At 36.7% G+C, this 20,816-nt stretch overlaps 1 protein-coding gene across 1 annotated transcript in view; it reads right to left on the reverse strand.

Annotated features, from left to right (window-relative positions):
* The window catches only part of LOC129717883 (J domain-containing protein), a 131,899-nt gene that overhangs the window by 110,318 nt on the left and 765 nt on the right, over nt 1–20,816 (reverse strand). The gene's annotated exons all lie outside the window — the stretch shown is intronic.

Raw genomic sequence — 20,816 nt, forward strand, 5'->3', positions numbered from 1 at the left:
ACGACTGGGAGAGACCTAAGAGGTTATTGAAGGTTATTGAAAGGCCGCAACCAACGGCCGAAACGTCGGATGTAAAGTAAATTGATGTTCAGATTATTTACCGAGGCTGCAAAGTCGAAACACAATCTAAGTTAGTCCAAATTTTTTAGCCCTTTTTCTCAAAGATTTGAGCGATAGGCAAGTTAAAGCGATTAGAACCTTAAAAAAATCCAATTTCTTCTCATTTTTTTTGAGCTCTTTTTTGCTTTTCAACCCTTCAAAGACTTGAAAGAAAATCTCTCGAGTTATTTCAGAAAATGTTTAAGTAGAAAGATTTTTATTCCAACCAACCTATGCACAATGATCATTTGAAGACATGAAAAATACACCGTAAAAATTACATTTCTCTTTAATACATTTTTCTATTTTCAGTAAATGCCCTAGTCATGTCCTAACAAATTTTTCGCTCAGGAAGAGCTGTACAAAACTATCAACAGTAACGAAATAATATTTCCACCGGCATTTTGGATTCTTTACACAGGGGAAAAATGACAAGCTTCCGCTTCTTGTTGGGGCTGGTAAATACGAATATGCCGCCCTGAGATAGCAATATATACTTTCCGTATTGCAAGTAGGGGTAATAATTCACCTTCACCGAAGGTTCGTTGCGGAATCCAATTTGCAAGGAATAAACAAACAGCACTGACGGACGGGCGGGTACTTTGGCTCCGAAGAAGACCCAACCAGTGTCAAACTTTGACGTGAAACTCTTGGTAAACAAACTTTGCGAGCTCACAATCGAATCACTTCTGCTCTTTGTCAGATGGAAATTGGTGCAAAGATTGGGCAAATAAATTATTTTGTCTGTGCGTTAGTTGTTACTCTTTCGAGAAAGCAATCTCAGTCAGAAGTGAAACAATGGACATCCACTTTCTTTGATTGGGTGAAAATAAATTAGCTGTACTGACTGTCAGCTTTCTTCTATATTGCTTGACACAAAACTCCTGTGACTCACGAAAACAATTAATTCAATGCCGTCGATGTGTCACGACGACAAACTTCGTCGTTATTTTCCTTTTGGCTCTACTGGTCTCAGGGGCCAGTAAAGGTGTGACAAGCACTTTTTGTGCTGCTGTTGGGGGATGATGCTTGGCCAAAAAGCGGTATGCCTTCGCTCCGAGTTGCTTCTCTCGAAAACGACCAAAATAATTGCTCTGTTTTCCCTGCCTGAGTCACAAAAAAGCAAAAACGAAATCTAACAATTAAGTCTATTTCGAAAGTGAAGAACGGTGCAGGTTGTAGAAGGTGCCCTACTAATTGCTTTAGTTCCGTGCTTCTCAATCTCCAGTACCCTTCACCTTAAATTGCCATGTCTCCGTCTGCTTTTATTTCACAATGAATCTAGCGATTAATTTTGCTTTTACGTTACATCTTTAAAGCGCAACCTATCTTTTACTAAAATCCTCAAAGTTAAATAACAAAGAAAAACCTAAGCTAAAATAATTATTATTAATTCTTGGAGCAAAACTCCCAGCTATCAAACGAAAAATCCCAAATTGCTGAATGTGGCAGTAAACTTTTCGTTCGTGTAGTCACGATTTACGCTGTCTCCATTAGTACGACGCTGTAGCAGTGAATTACTAATGGGCCCCGACAGGTCATCCGAGTCAATTTTCTGTGCTGAAGAAAATGCCATGTAAACTGGCGCATAAAGCGTGAAACGTCATCCGCAAATTCTCATATTTAGAGAAAACTGAGAACTGTTTGCTTGGAAATGGGATGGTAGTAAATCTAAGACCGTGGCGTGTAAAAACTGGGTCAGGCTGCATTCAAGACGTGAGAGCGTAGATCGTGAAAGTATACGCTGTACTGAGACAGGGTTTGCTCAATTAGAAATATAATCCTAGTTGATTAAAGTGTATTTCCATGCTTCCTTGAACATCTTGACTTTTTGAACACCTAACCAATGATGTCATAACATCGTTTCTTTGATTGGCAAACGGTTTAATAGAAGTTGAGAACAGTAAACATAGATTCAAAAGAATAGAATTTTTCTTTAAAAAAACACAAAAATATCACTATAAATTAAATATTGGAAAAACTTGCTTTTAATAAGCGAACACACATGAACACTTACTTTATCATTCTCAACCAAACTTTTTAGAGCGGTCCTAAATATTATGTATTACTAGGTATATACTGTATTTTATTACACCCCATCATACTTCTTCACCACTCCATAGGGAATTCAGAGAGGTTGTTACATAAAATGTCAGAATTCTCAGGTTCCCTCTTTCTCTACACAACAATTCACGAGTGATTGTGTCTCGGTAGCCTCGAAAGTAAAAAAAAATTAAACCTCGCAAAATACCGATTTGATAAAAAAAAAACCTAAATTAATCCACCTAGCGGTCAGACCCAGCCTTTCTCATTCAATTTTTTTTGTAATAATAGATTTACATGAACGCTTCAATCCAATAAATGTATATTCACTCTTTAGGTTCTAAAATATTGATGTTGTAATCTTCACATATAAAAATGCAGTCTGTCTGTCTGATCCATTAGGCCCGAAAACTACCGAACCGATCGACGTGAAAATTTGTGTGTAGGGGTTTTTGGTGCCGATAAAGGTTCCGATAAAGGGATAAAGGGATAGTTTGAGACCCCTTCCTCTTCTGGAAGGGAGGGGTCCCATACAAATGAAACATAAATTTCTGCACAACTCAAGAACAAACCAAACAAATGAAACCGAGTTTGGCATGTGGATGTTTTAAGGGGTACCTAATATGTCCATAATAGTTGGATGAAACATAAATTTGTGCACATCTCGAGAACTAATCAACCAAATGGAACAAAATTTGGCAGGTAAATGTTTTTAGTGGTAACAAATATGTACATAATGGTTTGAAACCCGAATCCCTCTTCTATAAGGGAGGGATCCCATGAAAATGAAACACAAATTTCGCACAGCTCAAGAACCAATCAAGAAAATACAACCAAATTTGGTATGTGAATGTTTTTAGAGGTAACAAATATGTCCATAATGGTTTGACGCCCCTCCCTCTTCTGGAAGTACATGTTTCTTCACAAATTTCTGCACATCTCGCGAACTAATCAACTAAATGGAACTATATTGGCAGGTGAATGTTTTTAGTGGTAACAATAAAGTTCCATAATCGACCTGAGACAACATTTTGGAATGTAAAATGGCATCTTACGGTTTTGGAAAACAGCCGAAAATGGCCGATTTCCACCCAATATAATAATAGCCGGCTCTAGAATAATACACAGGAGCTAAAATCGACCACAGATAGCATTTTAAATTCTAAGATGGCGACTTTCGGTTTCTGAAAACATCAGAAAATGACCAAATACCACCCAATATGAGTTTTTCTTTAACCAGTATGCCGTTCAAAATCCAGAAATCGTCTCCAAATGCCATTATAAAATCCAAAATGGCGACTTCCGGTGTCGGAAAAACAGCGGAAAATGACCAAATACCACCCAATATGGGTATTTCCGGAACCATAATGATGCACTGGAGCCACAAATCGACTTCAGACAACATTTCGAATTGTAAGATGGCAACTTCCGGTTGCTGGAAAACAGCCTGAAATGGACGATTCCCATCAAATATTAGTATTTCTGGAACCAGAAAGATGCACAGAAGCTAAAAATTGATCACAGGCACAATCTTGAATTTTAAGATGGTGACTTCCGGTGTCTGGCAAACAGCCGGAAATGACCAAATACTATTCAATATGAATGTTTTCGGAACCAGAATGACGCCCAGATGACAGAAATTGATTTCACAGGCAATTTTGAAGTCCAAAATGACGACTTTCGGCTTCTGAAAAACAGTCCAAAATGACCAAATATCACCCAATATGAGTTTTTCTTTAACCAGTATCCTAAATACCATTTTGAAATCCAAGATGGCGACTACCGGTTGGTGAAAAACAGCCTAAAATAAACAAATACTATCCAATATGAGTATCTCTGGAACCAGAATGATGCAAGGAGCTAACAATTGACCTCAGGCACCATTTTGAATTGCTAAATGGCAACTTATAGGCAACAGTCGGAAATGACCGAATAATACTCAATATGGATATTTCCGTAATCGAGATGATGCATAGAAACCAAACATTGACCCTGGACACCATTTTGAAATTAAAGACGACCACTTTTAGTTTCCGGAAAACAACCAAAAATACCTCCCAATATGGGTATTTACGGTGTCAGATTGATGCCAGAAAATCTGCCGATAATGACAGAATACAACCCAATATGAATATATTCAGAATTAAGGCGATGTACAGAAGCCAAAAGACGAGGATGTTGTCAGTTCGATAAAACCAATCATTTCAAACGATTTGTTATTTGACTTTGATCATATCCTATGGCCGATTCGTCGTGCATTTGCAGACAAACCGCAAGGAATCAATGAACTTGGAACGTTCAAATAGTACGACACCACATTTAAATTATGTTGAGGCCACATATATCAATCAAAGTAGATACCATGGAACGGGGTGAAATTGATCAATTTTTATAACAATTTTCAATTAACTAACTTCATGTACATTTTTCCCGAAATAGTATAATTTTAAAACAAGTACTGGTATGTGCTCCAAGAAATCTCTATGGCTATTGGTAAAATTTCAATCGTCTACTTCATGAAATAAATTCGATAATCCTATAAGGTACTAGGAGGTAAATTGGGGTGAAATTGATCACCATTGAAATCCATAAATTTTTTTGGCAATGCGCTTTTTCTTTGATATGCTGAAGATAAATGATGATTTTTGTACTGAAAAATATCATTTACAGCTAGTTTGGAAACGAAAATAAAAATATTTCAGGTTAAAATTTGTTTATTTTGGTTCACGAGCTGCTTGTTGCTAAATTTGCTCTTATTTGATCGTCGTTAGACCGATTTCAATTCGGTTTGTTGCAAAAGCTCAAAAACTAGCTCTGAAATTAAAATATTTGTGGTTTCCTGCGAATTCATCAGTATTTCTTCAATGGTATGAAATGATCTTAGTTGAAAATTACATTTTTTAAGCTTTTATCAAACTTTACTCACTTCTCCAAATTTAATGTAATTACCCCTTAACTAAGATTACTTTAAGTAAACTCAATACTTTTTTTGTTATTTGGAAACTTGTTTGATCCAATTTGGTTGAGTTTTGACTGAGTTAGAAGAATTTTTCGAAAATATGAAAAATTGCACCGGGCATACAAGGGTTAACTTTGACAGGTATTTGAATCATGTAAAAGATGCGTTTAAGGACACGTTAACTTTGCCTAGTGTTGTAAGAGCAATATCTTTTGATTAGTATTTTTTATCACAAATTTTCAGGTGATCAATTTCACCCCACTGATCAATTTCACCCCATTCCACGGTATAGTTTGAAATAGTCTTTGAATTTCTCTTCTTTCCATAACTTTTGAGCCACATATCAAATTGTTATGAAGTTTGTTATTTGTAAGTTTGAGAGATGACTCGTTCGTTTGACACTAGTTATGTTCGAATAAGTCATGTAATCTTTGAGATAATAGACTTTCGTTGTTTTATTAACAATTTAATACATAACGGTTGCTTAAGTTCGATTATAATCAAATGAAATGGGAACGTGTAGGGCAGCCAAACTTTGAAACCACGTGTTCAATCATAATTCATCAGTTAACCCTTAACTAGCCCGCTCATCTGATAATAATAATCAAATCGGTTGTGTAGTTTCTGAGATAATGAAGTTTCGTGATTTTCACAAATCGGCACATTACAAATGAAGTTACAGTTCGATTACAGTAAAATTCAATAGGGTCTTTTGAGGCAGCTAGACCATTCATTTGACACTAATTTTGTGGAAATCGGGTCGGCCATCTCTGAGAAAAGTGAGTGAGTCCAAGTAGTCTTCGGAATATGTTCCTTTGCATAGCTGGATTTCACATTTTTAAACATAACAGGAAAAGTAATAGTCTGATTGCAAAACAAATCAATAGGGTTTTATGGGGCAACTAGACCTTCCATTTGACACTGATTTTATGAAAATCGGTACAGCCATCTCTGAGAAACATGAGTGAGATTAAACAGTCTTCAGAACACGTTTCTTTTCATAACTTTTGAACCACAAGTTCAATCTGTATGAAATTCAAAACTTAAGGGTTTTCTTGGTAGCCCGTTCTTTTGAGACCAATTTTGTTCAAATCGGTTGTGTAGTTTCTGAGATATTGATGTTTTATGATTTTCACATTTTTAAACATAACCTCTAAACTAAAAATCCGATTACAATGAAATTCAATAGGGTCTTATGGAAGAACAAGACCTTTCATTTGCAATTAATTTCATTAAAATCGGTCCAGCCATCTCTGAGAAAAGTGAGTGAGAATAAAAATCTGCACATACACACACACACACACACACACACACACACACACACACATACACACACACATACAGAAAATGCTCAGCTCGTCGAGCTGAGTCGAGTGATATATGCCATTCGGCCCTTTGGAGCACTTTTGTACTTTCGGTTTTGCAAGTGATTGCTATACCTTTCTAGGAGAAAGGCAAAAAGTCTCAAAACAACTGCACAAAAGCTGAACCAGCAACTCCGTTGGAAATATGACTGACCTTAGGTCAACCGTGAGGCTTAAATTGACTGTAGTAGTTATTAAAGTGCCCATTTGGGAACAGCAAATCTCAGAAGGGATAACAGGTGGAAACAGCGCAAAGGCACGCACGTAAAAACGGCACCATAGAAATGCCATTCCAGAGCAGGTGAAATTGATTTCCACAGATGTCGGTGGTTGCTACGCGCTCTGTTCCGTGCTAAATTGGAAGCCACGCAAATTCCGCGAACTTTCTCGCGGGTTAACCTTTACATCAAAAGAAAAACACAAATTCTTCCAAACAATTTCCGCTTATGGTGGTATTATTCTTGGGAAGTTTAATGCCAGTGGAGGATGAAAGAAAGCCATATTTAATACACAAATGTACGCAGGGGGCGACACTCGACAGGTTGCTAATCATTTGAAAATGAGCCATCATCGGGTCGTTAAATGTCGTTCAACAAGCTTAAATAATCCATCGATAATGCTGCTGCTGCTGCTAGATAACCTGCTGGCTGTCACGCGCCTGGAACCATTGGATAATTTGCGAGAAAGATAGTCTGGTCGGTTGGGGGATTGTGGGAATTAAACTAGATTATAACCTGGTGTAAACTGTTCCGCTGAAAGCAATAACAACCACTTACCAGTTACCAGTACATACACGCAACAAAACTATTACATCAAACAGTATAAAATTCACGCGATTTCTGTCAACAACATCTGTGTCACGTTTATTTTGCATGAAGAGTGCCATTTAAAAATAAATAAATGCAATCGCTTGGCCGTCACTTTCACGTGCTGTAACATTGGAATAAATAAACCCAACACCTTCCGTTGCATTGTAGAGTAAATAGCAGGTCGTAACACTGAACTTGTTTCTTGCAGAGAGTTGCCATTCCGCCGCTAAGCTTGTGCAACAACGTAGCCGCGGAAGGGAAAATCCCTCAACATCAGCGCAGCGTCATAATAAAATAATACCGAGAGAACGAAAAAAAGAACCGACGCTGATTCATTCATGTGCAAACTGTTTGTCCGCGCTGCATGTATGACGTCTGCACAGGTTATAATGCCACTCAGACGGTAAGACAATTAGCTTGTTACCTTCACCACCACCCGTGTCGGTATGGTAATATCAATCACGTGAGAAGATTTACGCAAAGCGTGCCTCACGAACGAACGGAACGGGTGAGATCTTGGTTTGTGGGAGTGGAAGTACGCGGAATCTGGCGTGCTAGCTCGTATGCAATTACGATTGATTTGTTGTTGGCTGGGGAAGAGAGGTCGATAGTGTTGACCTTTAGGGAGTGATAAATTTTACATTGTGTGACGTTGTTGCAAATTACTTTTCGTAGTTACTTTGACGTCGTATTGCTGGTAGTTTTACGAAAAGAATATTTATCTCAGTATTTAAGGATCCAGCTGGATTCCCATTCTCCCAATTCTTGCAGTATTGGACGAAGAATTTAATTTTACCTAACCTTTTTTGCAAAATTTGAAGGTATGATTTGTTAGTTTGTCTCACTCTTACTTTTAATTTCGCATCAACAATTAAGTGATTGTTCTAATAAATAAGATAGCCGTACTTTGGTTTGTTTGCTGATATTTCGCAGTAACTTTTTTTCGCCACATGTTAAAATAGAAGCAGTCAATATTTGAAAAATGCGTAAGGACACACTTAAAAATGGTTCCTCATTCGACAAACTGCAATATTTCAGTATACTTCAATAAATAGTGCATAAATGTTAAACAGAAGGTTCCACTATTTGTCATCACCAAAAGCAACACATCATCCCAGTGAACATTAAAAATGATGCCATTAACTCGAGTGCACGATCTGCCGATCCGGGTAAACCATATACAATCCGTAAGCGAATGGATACATACGGAGAAGCAGTATCTATCGGATACGACAAATAGAAAAACTATCATTTTGCGGATGCGCGTGCACTAACCAATTCCAGCTTAGAATTAAATATTTTTTTTAGAACCTTACCTACATCGGGTTTCCTATACCGGACAAAAATCAACATGCAAATACTGCAGAAAGCAGTCAAAATGCAAACGAACACCACCATAAACGTCCCCAGTCAACCAACCGGTACCAACAGCCTAGTCAAGACTAGGGATGTTACGGATATTCGCATCCGCATCCGCAAATGCGGAACATCCGCATTCGTATCCGCATCATACCATGTGGATATTAAAAAAAATCGCTTCATTAAATTTTTTCAAAAAAAATTTCTTGGTGTATTTACTGCTCGCTTAAAAAACTTTTGCACTGGGGAGGGGAATAGCGACGAAAACCACAATAACTGATCTAATGAAAACAGCAACCAGAGCAAACCCTAGAACAGGACATTTGCGGCGTCTCATTTTGAAGTGTGACCCCTACTGAATCGATTAACTTATTTACGAGCAACCACAAGTTATGTTAACCTTTGTTACAGCTGGTTAAAATCGATCAAATTTTAGTTGTTTTGTTGGTGCATTCGATATCCCTGTACCGTTTACAGTTTTATAAAAAAAATCATGTGCAACAAAATGATTTTTTATCAAACCAACTATGAAAATACTTGCTTTTTTTGTTGGGTTTTAGCTACCGCGACCAAAAATTAGATCTATTGTAGCATTCCTCAGCTTTTTATTACCTGATCAGAGTGAAAAATTACTATGATAAGTAACTCTCAGCCCCTGATTTAGGTATGATCCCAATTAGGTATTATGTGCCGTATAAACTGCACTACCTTATTAGGACAAGACAGCCAAATTCCAAAGGTCTGTAACAGTCCCTTTTCGAAAAACATTGCTCTTTTGTTGTAAAGTGCTGGACAAAAACATAATAAATGTGCTGAAGACTCGATTTCTTCATTACAAAAACGACAAACATCGTTGTCAGCCTTTCCAATTATTTTCAGATGATATTTGGCTGAACAATGCCCTGTAAATAGACCTATATAGGTGCATTGGTCTTTTTTAGATAGAGCAAGAATTTTGTGTGTGTTTGATGCATGTGGTATCACAAACTGTTTTGATTGCCGAGAAGTGAGAGTATTTTTCCAGTTTGAATCTATCATCATTTTTTCCCAGTTTCTGAATTCCATTTCTATGGAGCATGGAGAGATACCACAAAACGGTTCCGGTCCGATAAGCTGTTTAGAAGATCCTAGCCTGGCTAGTTCATCAGCTTTTTCATTACCTTCTGTTCCACAATGTCCCGGAACCCAGTAAAGATTTAATGTATTTTGATTAGACAACTGTTGAAGCAGCTGAATGCACTCTCACACCAGTTTTGACGTACATGTACATGATTTTAACGCATTTAGAGCAGCTTGGCTGTCATAGAAGATACAAATATTTGCATGCTTGTATTTTCTTTCAGACAGTGCTACATTCTATAATCGCCTGAATTTCAGCCTGAATTACGGTTGGCCATCCACCCATAGAGACTGATAGATTGATTCCGGGACCTGTTACTTCAGCTCCCACTAGACTGTTGAGTTTTGATCCGTCAGTATAAAATACTACAGATCCTGGACGAGTTTGTGGCCCTCCCGAACTCCAGAGAGAACGGTTTGGTTCTTCAATGCTGAACTTACGGTCAAAAATGAATTTCGTTTCCATCCAGTCATCGATGACTGTTACTAATGGATTGATGCGAATTCGATTTATAATACTCAGGTGTCCTTCAGTGGTCCCTGTAGCTGATGACTTTGTTCGCTGTAATCTTCGAGCTGTTTTTCCAGTTTATAATTGCACAAATTGATGTAGTGGAAGAAGATTCAAAATTGCGTTCAGGGCGTTCGAGGGTGCACTACGCATCGCACCTGAAGTGGAAATTAAAACCAATCGTTGCAGTTTGTTCAACTTATCGATTGCACACTTTTCATTTGTCTTTGGCCACCATACTACTGATGCATAAGTTACTCTAGGTCGTATTATAGCTTTATATACCCAATGGATCACTGCCGGCTACCCCATTTGATACCAAAAATTCTCTCACTTAACCGTAGTGTATTTATTGCTTTACCTATGACTTGATTTAAGTGGCTGTTCCAGCTGAGCAAACGATCAATCGTAACTCCCAAGTATTCGACTTCAGAAGAAAGTTTCATTGTAGTACTTTCTATTTGAAGCCCATCAAATTTAAACTTATTTCTTTTTGTAAAGGGTATAATGCTCGTTTTTTTCGGGATTTATGCTCAATCCTTCTAATTTGCACCATGCAATGGTAGAATTGGGGGGTTTGTAGCATCCTGTTTTTAACAACATCATCAAACTTTCTACGAATAATTATAACAATGTCGTCGGCGAATCCAATCACTTCGAAACCTTTTGATTCTAGTTCCGATAGTAAGTTATTACAACTAATGACCACAGAAGCGGCGATAGGACACCTCCTTGGAGGCATCCTTTAACAGCTCTTATTGATATACATGATTTATTGATACACAAGCTTAGCTGAAATTTCGCGTTTCGAAAGCATTTCACTAATCCATGTAACGATACATATATCAAAACCACGTTTCAACATTGTCTCTTTCATAGAATTGTGAGATGCATTATCAAAAGCGCCTTCTATGTCTAGAAAGGATGCTAGCAGAGTTTCTTTTGCATCAGAAGATTTTTCTATTTTCGTTACAAGTGTGTGTGATGCTGTAACGGTAGATTTTCCTGATTGATAGGCAAACTGATTTTTGTTCAACGGATTATTTATCGAGTACTTTGATTTTATGAAATGATCTATAAGCTTTTCCATGATTTTTAACATTATGGAGGATATTATCCTTTTTGTTTGCCTTAGGAATAAATACAACTCGGACTTTTCGCCACGTCGAAGGAACATGGCTAAGCATAAAACTAGCTTTAAACATTTTTGTAAGAGTGGAAGTAAGTAACCCATTACTTCTTTGAATAAAGGCAGGAAATATTCCATCCATGCCAGTTTTTTATAATCTCGATATTGCCGTGGAACATTTTGAAAAACACATAAATGCTCTAAATTGAACTTTTCATTTGTCGTTTTATATGAAGCTATAGTTGAGTATCAATGAGTTTTTATGTAAACAGTGCCTGGAAAATGGAAGTCTACATGTTTCTGGGTCAACTGGTGTTTTTAAAATATCCGAACTAATCCGAACTCATGAATACATCATTCTGAAAATCACAGAAAAATTTCAATTGTTCTGCTTCTGGCTGTGTTACCTAGGTTTCATACCTCTTTCTTGTGATGGATGAGTGTTCTGAAAAGCATATTGAAGAGCATGATTGAACAAAAAGCGGCAAAGTGAAGTGTACAAAGAATGATAGTGATACTAGTGGTTCTTCGAATTCTTCTGGGTGCTTTGATAGAATAATGAAGGAATAGTTATATTTGAACAATTATCGCTAGAACCAGGCACACCTACTTGTTAAGAATAGAGAAAGAATGGAAAAAACCGATGATGCCATTTTTGTATTCGATGAAATCCCTCGGTCAACAGGGGATAGTATCTAGAAAAGTTGAAATTTCAACAGTTCTCGATGTTTTATACGAATTATATCTCTGAAATTTGTTATGGAACCTACTACAAGTATCGATGACAGGGCTTTCATTTGGAGTAATCAGAATTTTGGTCGCCATCTTGAATTTGGCCGCCATCTTGGATTATATAAGAAAATGCGATTTTGACCCTGTTCGCAACAACCGATTTTCCTTCTGAGACAAGCATAGCAAAGCTGAAAGAGTGTGCTAAAAGATGCAGTTAAAACATTAGGTGAGTATCAATGTTAACTTACCAATTGAACCAATTTTCCAAACGAATTTTCAAAATAATCACTTCTGATTTCAAGGGGCGTTCTGAAGAAAACATCACTATAGTTTATTTAAATTGGCAAATAAAAGTGTGGTGTCTTCGACAAATTTGTTTCTTTTAAAACAACTTTACCCAGCAAAGTGGATTTTTTTATGCAAAACTAAGAAAAACAAAATTCGTTTTTTTACTTTTAGGAAGATTAATCACAAAGTTCAAACTTTCATAAAATGTATACTAATAAACAAAACAACTTTGCTGAAGACACTATGGCTCCAAAATCAATTTTTTTTTTAGTAAAACGTAATTAGTGTAAATTAGTGCATGATTAAAGTAAAAATAGGCAAAAGCCAAAAAACTGAGATGAAAATAAACTTTCTTCGAACAAATTGTTCGTTTCGTTCTAGCAAAATGTATTGTGAAACACAGAAGAATTGTGGAAAATCACTATTGAAGGTTAAATTGAAAACAATTGAAAAAACAACAACAATCAACATTTAGACAGCAATCAGAGAATCAAAATAAATCTGAACGGCCTGAGCGGCAAGAAACTCCAAAGGATGCTGAAGTAGAAAATCGCATTGCGAATCGCAACATGACGGTGGTGATGGACGACGAAACCCATCTCACCCTGGATGGCGACGACTGGCAGGGTATTTAGTATTTTACTTCCCCCACGAAGCAAACGAACTCCCAGGTGAAGCCCATTTTATATACCAAGTTCCCCAAGAAGGTGCGGCTGTGGCTGACAATCAGCGAGAAGGGGATGTCGAAGCAGCTCTTCTTTCGCTCCTGACCGTGAATAGAGAAATTTATAGTACGAAGTGCCTGCCGGCAGTTGCGTCGTTCATTAAAAAATACCGTAAGGGCGTAGATGCGGTGTTCTGACGAGATCTGGCGTTAAAACAAGTTGTACTATGTAGTTAAAAAAAACCTAAATTAATCCACCTAGCAGTCAGACCCAGCCTTTCTCATTCAAACTTTTATTTGTAAAAATAGATTTACATGAACGCTTCAATCCAATAAATGTATATTCACTCTTTAGGTTCTAAAATATTGATGTTGTAATCTATACATATAAAAATGTAGTCCGGTCTGTCAGTCTGTTTGATCCATATAGGCTCGAAAACTACCGAATCGATCGACGTGAAAATTTGTATGTAGGGGTTTTTGGTCCCGATAAAGGTTCCTATGATAGTTTGAGACCCCTCCCTCTTCTGGAAAGGAGGGATCCATTAACAATGAAACATACATTTCTGCACAACTTAAGAACAAACCAAGCAAATGAAACCGAATTTGGCATGTAGATGTTTTAAAAGGTAATAAATATGTCCATAATGGTTCGACGCCCCTACCTCTTATGGAAGCACATGTGTCTGCACAAATTTCTGCACATCTCGCGAACTAATCAACTAAATGGAACCATATTTGGCAGGTGAATGTTTTCAGTGGTAACAAATAATACACAGCTGCTGAAATCGACCACAGACCCTATTTTGGATTCTAGGTTGGCGACTTCCGGTTCCTGGGAAACAGCGGAAAATGATCGAATTACACCCAATATGGGTGTTACTTCAACCAGAATGACGCTCAGAGGCCAGAAATTATTTTAAATACCATTTTGAAATCCAAGATGGCGACTTCCGGTTCGTGAAAAACAGCCTAAAATCACCAAATACCATTCAATATGAGTATCTCTGGAACCAGAATGATGCAATGAGCTAACAATTGACCACAGGCACCATTTTGAATCGCTAAATGGCAACTTCTAGGAAACAGTCGAAAATGACCAAATAATACTCCACATGGATATTTCCGTTATCGAGATGATGTATAGAAACCAAACATTGACCCTTGACACCATTTTGAATTTAAAGACTACCACTGTTAGTTTCTGGAAAACAACCAAAATAACTGAATACCTCCCAATATGGGTATTGCCGGTGTCAGATTGATGCCAGAAAATCTGCTGGAAATGACCGAATACCAATACGAATATATTCAGAATTAGGGCGCCAAAAGCCAAAAGTCGAAGATTCTGTCATTTCGATAAAACCATTCATTTCAAACGATTTGTCTTTTGACTTTGATCATAACCTATGGCCGATTCGTCGTGCATTTGCAGACTTTAAACACATCGCAAGGAATCAATAAATTTGGAACGTTCAAATAGTACAAAACCCCATTTAAATTATGTAGAGACCACATATATCAATCAAAGCAGGTATAGTTTTAAATAGCCTTTGGATTTCTTTTCTTTCCATAACTTTTGAGCCACATATCAAATTGTTATGAAGTTTGTTATTTGTAAGTTTGAGAGACGACTTGTTCGTATGACACTAGTTATCTTAAAATTAGTCATGTAATCTTTGAAATAATAGACTTTCGTTGTTTTATTAACAATTTAATACATAACGATGGCTTAAGTTCGATTATAATCAAATGAAATGGGAACGTGTAGGGCAGCCAAACTTTGAAACCACGTGTTCAATCATAACTCATCAGTTAACCCTTAACTAGCCCGCTCATCTGATATTAATATTGATCCAATCGGTTGGTAGTTTCTGGGATATTGAAGTTTCGTGATTTTCACATTTCGGTACTTTACAGACGAAGTTAAAGTCCGATTACAGTAAAATTCAATAGAGTGCTACGAGACAGCTAGACTTATTAGTTGACACTGATTTGGTAGAAATCGGGTCAGCCATCACTGAGAAAAGTGAGTGTGTTCAAGTAGTCTTCGGAATATGTTCCTTTCCATAGCTGGATTTCACATTTTTAAACATAACAGGAAAAGTAATAGTCTGATTGCAAAACAAATCAATAGGGTCTTATGGGGCAATTAGACCGTTTATTTATTAGACGTTTATTTTTATTAGACCGTTTATTTTTATTAGACAAACACGTTTCTTGTTATAACTTTTAAACCACGTGTTCGATTATTATGAAATTCAAAAATTAATGGTATTTCAGGTAGCCCGTTCTTTTGAAACCAATTTTGTTCAAATCGGTTGTGTAGTTTTCGAGAAAATTATGTTTCATGATTTTTACATTTTGAACCATAAACTCTAAACTAAAAATCCGATTACAATGAAAAATAATAGAGTCTTATGGGACAACGAGACCTTTCATTTGCAATTAATTTCATGAAAATCGGTCCAGCCATCTCTGAGAAAAGTGAGTGAGAATAAAAATCTGCACATACACACACATACACACACACATACACACACACACACACACACACACACACACACACACACACACACAATACATACAGAAAATGCTCAGCTCGCCGAGCTGAGTCGAGTGATATATCCCATCGGCCCTTTGGAGCACTTTTATACTTTCGGTTTTGCAAGTGATTGCTATACCTTTCTAGGAGAAAGGCAAAAAACTATCAATAAAAGAGTTAATTTTCTTTTTTACGTTTTTTTTTCCTGGAACATGTGTTGTGGGAAAATTATTACTTCTGTGAGTAAACAATAAACTGTATGATTCATTTTGGTTAGTATTTATAACATGCAATTCATTGTATTGCATTGACAGACAAAATTTGGTTTTTTTATTGGCTCCAGATAATCCACAAAAGTTAATAAGGGAGTATTGCGATTTATTTGTTTAAATTTGAGCACCATTTTATGTAGTCACACCATACTGTCATGACTGGCTCAGACCGAAGCTTCTGTGATTATGTACATCAATTTGCATAGAACACATTAAGAAAAATCATTAGGTATAAACTACAAGTAACCTTCGGTTACTCAATTAACACAATATAATCAAATCTCAATTGAAAATTCATACTGGCAGTGCACAGTGGCCCAATAAGGTAAAAGATGGAACTCAATTCCATAGCACCTTTCACCTTCATCCTAGCTTAAAAGGGTTTTTGGAACAATTGTTCGTATGAATGACCCGTTAACAAAAGTAAAGTTCAAAAAATTAACTTTTAAGTAACTTTACAGAAAATACTCTGTAACTCTGTACCCAATGAAGATAAGAATTTTATTTGTTCAGCAAAGTTTCATATTTTTGCACGTTCTAAAACTTTACCGAATAAACCATTCCTCTATCTCTTAACACAAAAAGTTAGTATATTTGATATATGAAACCCTACTGTAACATACGCTCTCCGTACTCTAATATGGGTTAATTGGGACGAATGGAACCTGAAGGAGTTTATAGTATTTCAGCTTAACTTCAAGGAAAAGTATTGACATCATGATCCCGCTTGATCCTTTTTATCCTATACATTCTTCAAGTTATCGAGAAAATAAGCTAAAATATGATATAACTTTGTAAGGAAAAGTCCTGGAGATATATGGTCTTTGGCAAAAATGTGTGTTTTGTGTGCTCTCATAATTCCTCCGAACAATACTTTCGTTTAAAATGCAACTAAAAAAAGTTAGGTAGAAAAAACTAAATTTTAAGTAAGTCCCATGTAATACACTTTATAACTCTGTACTGAAAAAAAGATAGGATTTCCATTTGTTAAACAAAGTATCATAGTTTTAAAATTTCTACAATTTTTCTGAATGAACTAGTCTTCTATCTCTCAACACAAAAAAGTTATTTTTTTTAAATTTTTAGTATAGTAAACTTTTCGTATCTTTTGAAAATTTGCGTTTATGCGGGTCATTCATGCAAACAATTGTTTCGAAGACTCTTTTAAGCTAGAGAAGTTACAGAGTCCGCTTTGGTAAGCAGGCGGTCGTGGGTTCGAATCTTAGTAGAATCAGGCCATTTGGTTGTCGAAGGACTTTAGCATGGGTTTATTCTCAGGCTTCCACCACGTACTTTTCCTTCAATTTGAATTCTGCAGTGCCCCCTCTCCTTCTAACAAAATAAGTCCCTATTATAATAAAACTGGTGTGAGTAACGTATGAAAGTTCTCTACAGGGAATTGTAAATAGGCGATATTGTTGGGATAGACAGAGGCGCTCGGTATAGTAGAGCAGTAAGCTTAAAACGGAAAGGTAAAATTTACACACAAGCACGGATATGAAAGATAAGTGTATCACTTACTTCAATAGTGATACTGCCAATAATATGAAGTGCGGAATACAGAAAACACCTGGGCAATATCACAAAAAATCTAAGCTCTGGTCGCAGTGATGAGTCCACACAGAAAAAAAAGCTAGGATGAAGGTGAAAGACGTTATGGAATTAAGTTCCACTTTTCACCTTACTGGACCACTGTGTTGTGGCGTACCCAAGGGATGGGAGGTAGACTAGAGCCTTTGATCGTCTTTTCTTCAATATTAGGTCTTCTCTCAATTGGTTTTTGACCGATGAAAAAGTCACAGGTTAATGAAGTTTTCGATATCGAATTTTTTTTACTTAACCAAATGTTTTAGAAATGCATGAAACATCGAGATCTGGTTATCTCAAAAGCAATGGTGCCTCATCCTAATGTGTACTATACCAGGTGTTGTAAGTGGGGGTTTATGCCAATTTCGAGAAAATATCAAACAAAAATCAAACGGAGTGATGAAAGACCAGATGGTTAAAATCACTTCTTAAAAAACAAATATTAAAAGTTAAAAACAGCATCGGCGCGAAGCGTTTTTATATATTATCACATTTTTGTTATTATTCCTCACGTGAACAAGATGCGCAACGCACCGTTTCGCTTTCAATATAATATCAACCTACGTCTACCATTGATAAATTCGTGCACAAAATGATAAATTCGTGTGAGCATACTTTACTCACTCTACTCTAAGTCAACTGCCACATTCTCTCGATATCAATGAGTGATGCGAACGAAAGGCATAAAACAGACGAAAATCTCTCAGCGCAGTAAACTTTTCAATGTACAGCGCATTATCATGTATTTACACACAGAGCTTGTACGCATGTGGATTAGCGGATTTGGTTTGAAAGACCCTTGTGTTGATAATGCGCACTCCCGTCAGTGAATTTGACGAGAAAGAGAGCAAAAACTGGGAGCGATGAAGTTTGACAGTGTTATACACTTTTCGCAAATCTCTACTTTACTTCATTCAAAGCATGGAATGCAGCTTTATGTGAGAAAAAAGTACAGCCGTAAGTAGGGTTGTACATTTAACCACCGAAAAACGACATTTAACCACCGCAAAACGTTAAACATTATGTCCTCGGCTTGAAGCGGTAAATGCTTGCTGAAGAATGCCTAAGAATAAATCAGGTGTTCGAAGACGATGTTGCGAGATTGATTTAATTAAATGAACTCTACTTAAACCTAACTTGCTAAACCCCGGAGAGAAACAAATCTCTTCTCCGATATCTCTATTTGTCCTTTGCTAGACTTTTACCTCGGGATTTTGTCCCCATCACCTAAAGTTATCAAGAAAGGAAATTATGTTTTTGTAGTTTTCTACTTATTCCGCAGCCGTGCAGCAGCTGTTGTTTCTTCCACAGGCAACAAGGTGTCTAGAATCAGCATTTTTTTCCGGTAAAGGAATTCTGAGTGAATGTACCATTTCAGACTAGGCATCGAAAAGTTGCATCGAATATCTGTCTGTCTGCGGGAACACAATTAAATAGATTTTACGCAAATTCCCGTTTTTGTGTGTTTTGCTCAGCTTTGACTCGCCGTATTCTCGTTTTTGAAATGGGCCTAAAATTGATTTGTGCATAAAATCGAAGCAAGGTTTATAACATTTTTTAAAACCATGACTTAATTTCGCAATCAGAAACTTGCAAATGGACATGAAAGAAAACATTTCTTAATTTCGTAACGCTCGAGGAGGGTCGGAAAGTTCGACAACTCTACCAAAAGTTTTGAGGTCTGAAAAAAATGACGAAGAGGGTGAGTTGGTAGAAGAAAATAGTTATTTGCGATAAGTAATTAATAGACGTTCTTGAAAAATGCTGGAAGGGGCCATACAATAATTACGTAAGCAAACAGTGTGGAGGGGGGGATGGGTAATTTTCTTATGTTATCATATAAGGGGGGGGGAGAGGGGGTGAAAAAATGAAGACATAAGTAATTATTGAACGGTCCCAAAGGAATTAATTAAAATAATTAATATATTTGTGGGGGAGGTGGCAGCTCCCTCTTCCTCCCTGGACAAACGTTCATATGAATTCTCGAAAAATTAAATACAAATCACCATATAAATTTGAAATGCAATGCGCCAAGCGAAGACAAAACCAATCGACTTCCAATAAATTTAGGATTGTTTGGGGCCCCAAATAAAACAAAAAAAAAACTTGGTTCTGGATTGCTGCTATCAAGTTTCGTTTTTTCCATATAACGATTCCCCACCCTAATGTATACTCTTGGGAATGGCGAAGAAGATAAAACACAACTCGGTAGCGAAGAACCAAATATACGGATACCGTCCCAATAGAACCCAAATCAAGTAACTTAATGATATTGCTTGATACCTTGACTTTTTAGGCCCTATAGTGCCGTTCGACGCATGGAACAAAATGTTACTTTTTGTCGTTTTTTTTTAACCACAAAACAGTTTATTGTCACATACATTCTTGAAAACTACTGAAAAGAGTATTATTATATCAGTCTGTCTGTACCAGCGATGGTTTTGCATGAAGATAAACACACAAAGAGTGAAGTGGAAGTGCGTATCTTTCCGTGTAGTCAAAATTGAGAAAATACAAAATTTTAGAGGATTAAGATGATAAAATCAGGAAAGTCTCAAGTCGCAAAACATCAACTAGGTTCATTAAAACCTTTCATCATTTAAAAAAAACTTTTCTTGCTTTCTTTATTAGGAAAACAAGATAAATAGGCGAAAAACGGTCATACTTACTATGTACCAATTTAATATTTAAGAAACCCCACTCCGACAGTAGCCAGGACTAGAACATTTTTCCGCATTAAGTAATTGTAATGTAGGCTTCCTGAATTAAAAATTCAGGGTCGGTTAATCCAAAGCCAGTTTCGTGTGCACTTGACTGGGGGTGGAAAAAGCATCCAGAAGCTATTAATTATTCCACTGCTTCCGGTGAGTTTGCTTTGCAGCCAACAATTTGACTCGCCGTTACTGAAATCACCTCTCGAAAGGTCCGGTTCGTTGTGCTTATTAAACTTTCTCGTTCACTTGTTTGCCGTTATTGCATTACTGGAAAACTAAATTATTCCTAGAACTTCCAAATTGTATACTTTATTATTCATTTTAAGTGTCGGATTTATTTTAAGGACGCAGAATGGTATAAGTCTCAGACTTTTGCTCAGATATCATCAATTTCAAAATATATTGTTCACAGACTGTAAACATATTAATTTCAAATAAATCTCCTTGCAAAATATTCACTAGCAAATTCATGACATCGCTTTTCTGGAATGCGCGGGATAGTTCTCAGTTATTAGCTTCCAACAGAAAAAATCAACGGTGAGTATAATGCGAGCTGAGAGTTTTCAATGGAATGGACTAATATTGATGTTGTGGAACAGTCACCTTAAGAAAAGTAGATAAA

Source organism: Wyeomyia smithii, chromosome 1, assembly GCF_029784165.1.
Source record: "Wyeomyia smithii strain HCP4-BCI-WySm-NY-G18 chromosome 1, ASM2978416v1, whole genome shotgun sequence".
In the NCBI taxonomy this organism is placed as follows: Eukaryota; Metazoa; Arthropoda; class Insecta; order Diptera; family Culicidae; genus Wyeomyia; species Wyeomyia smithii.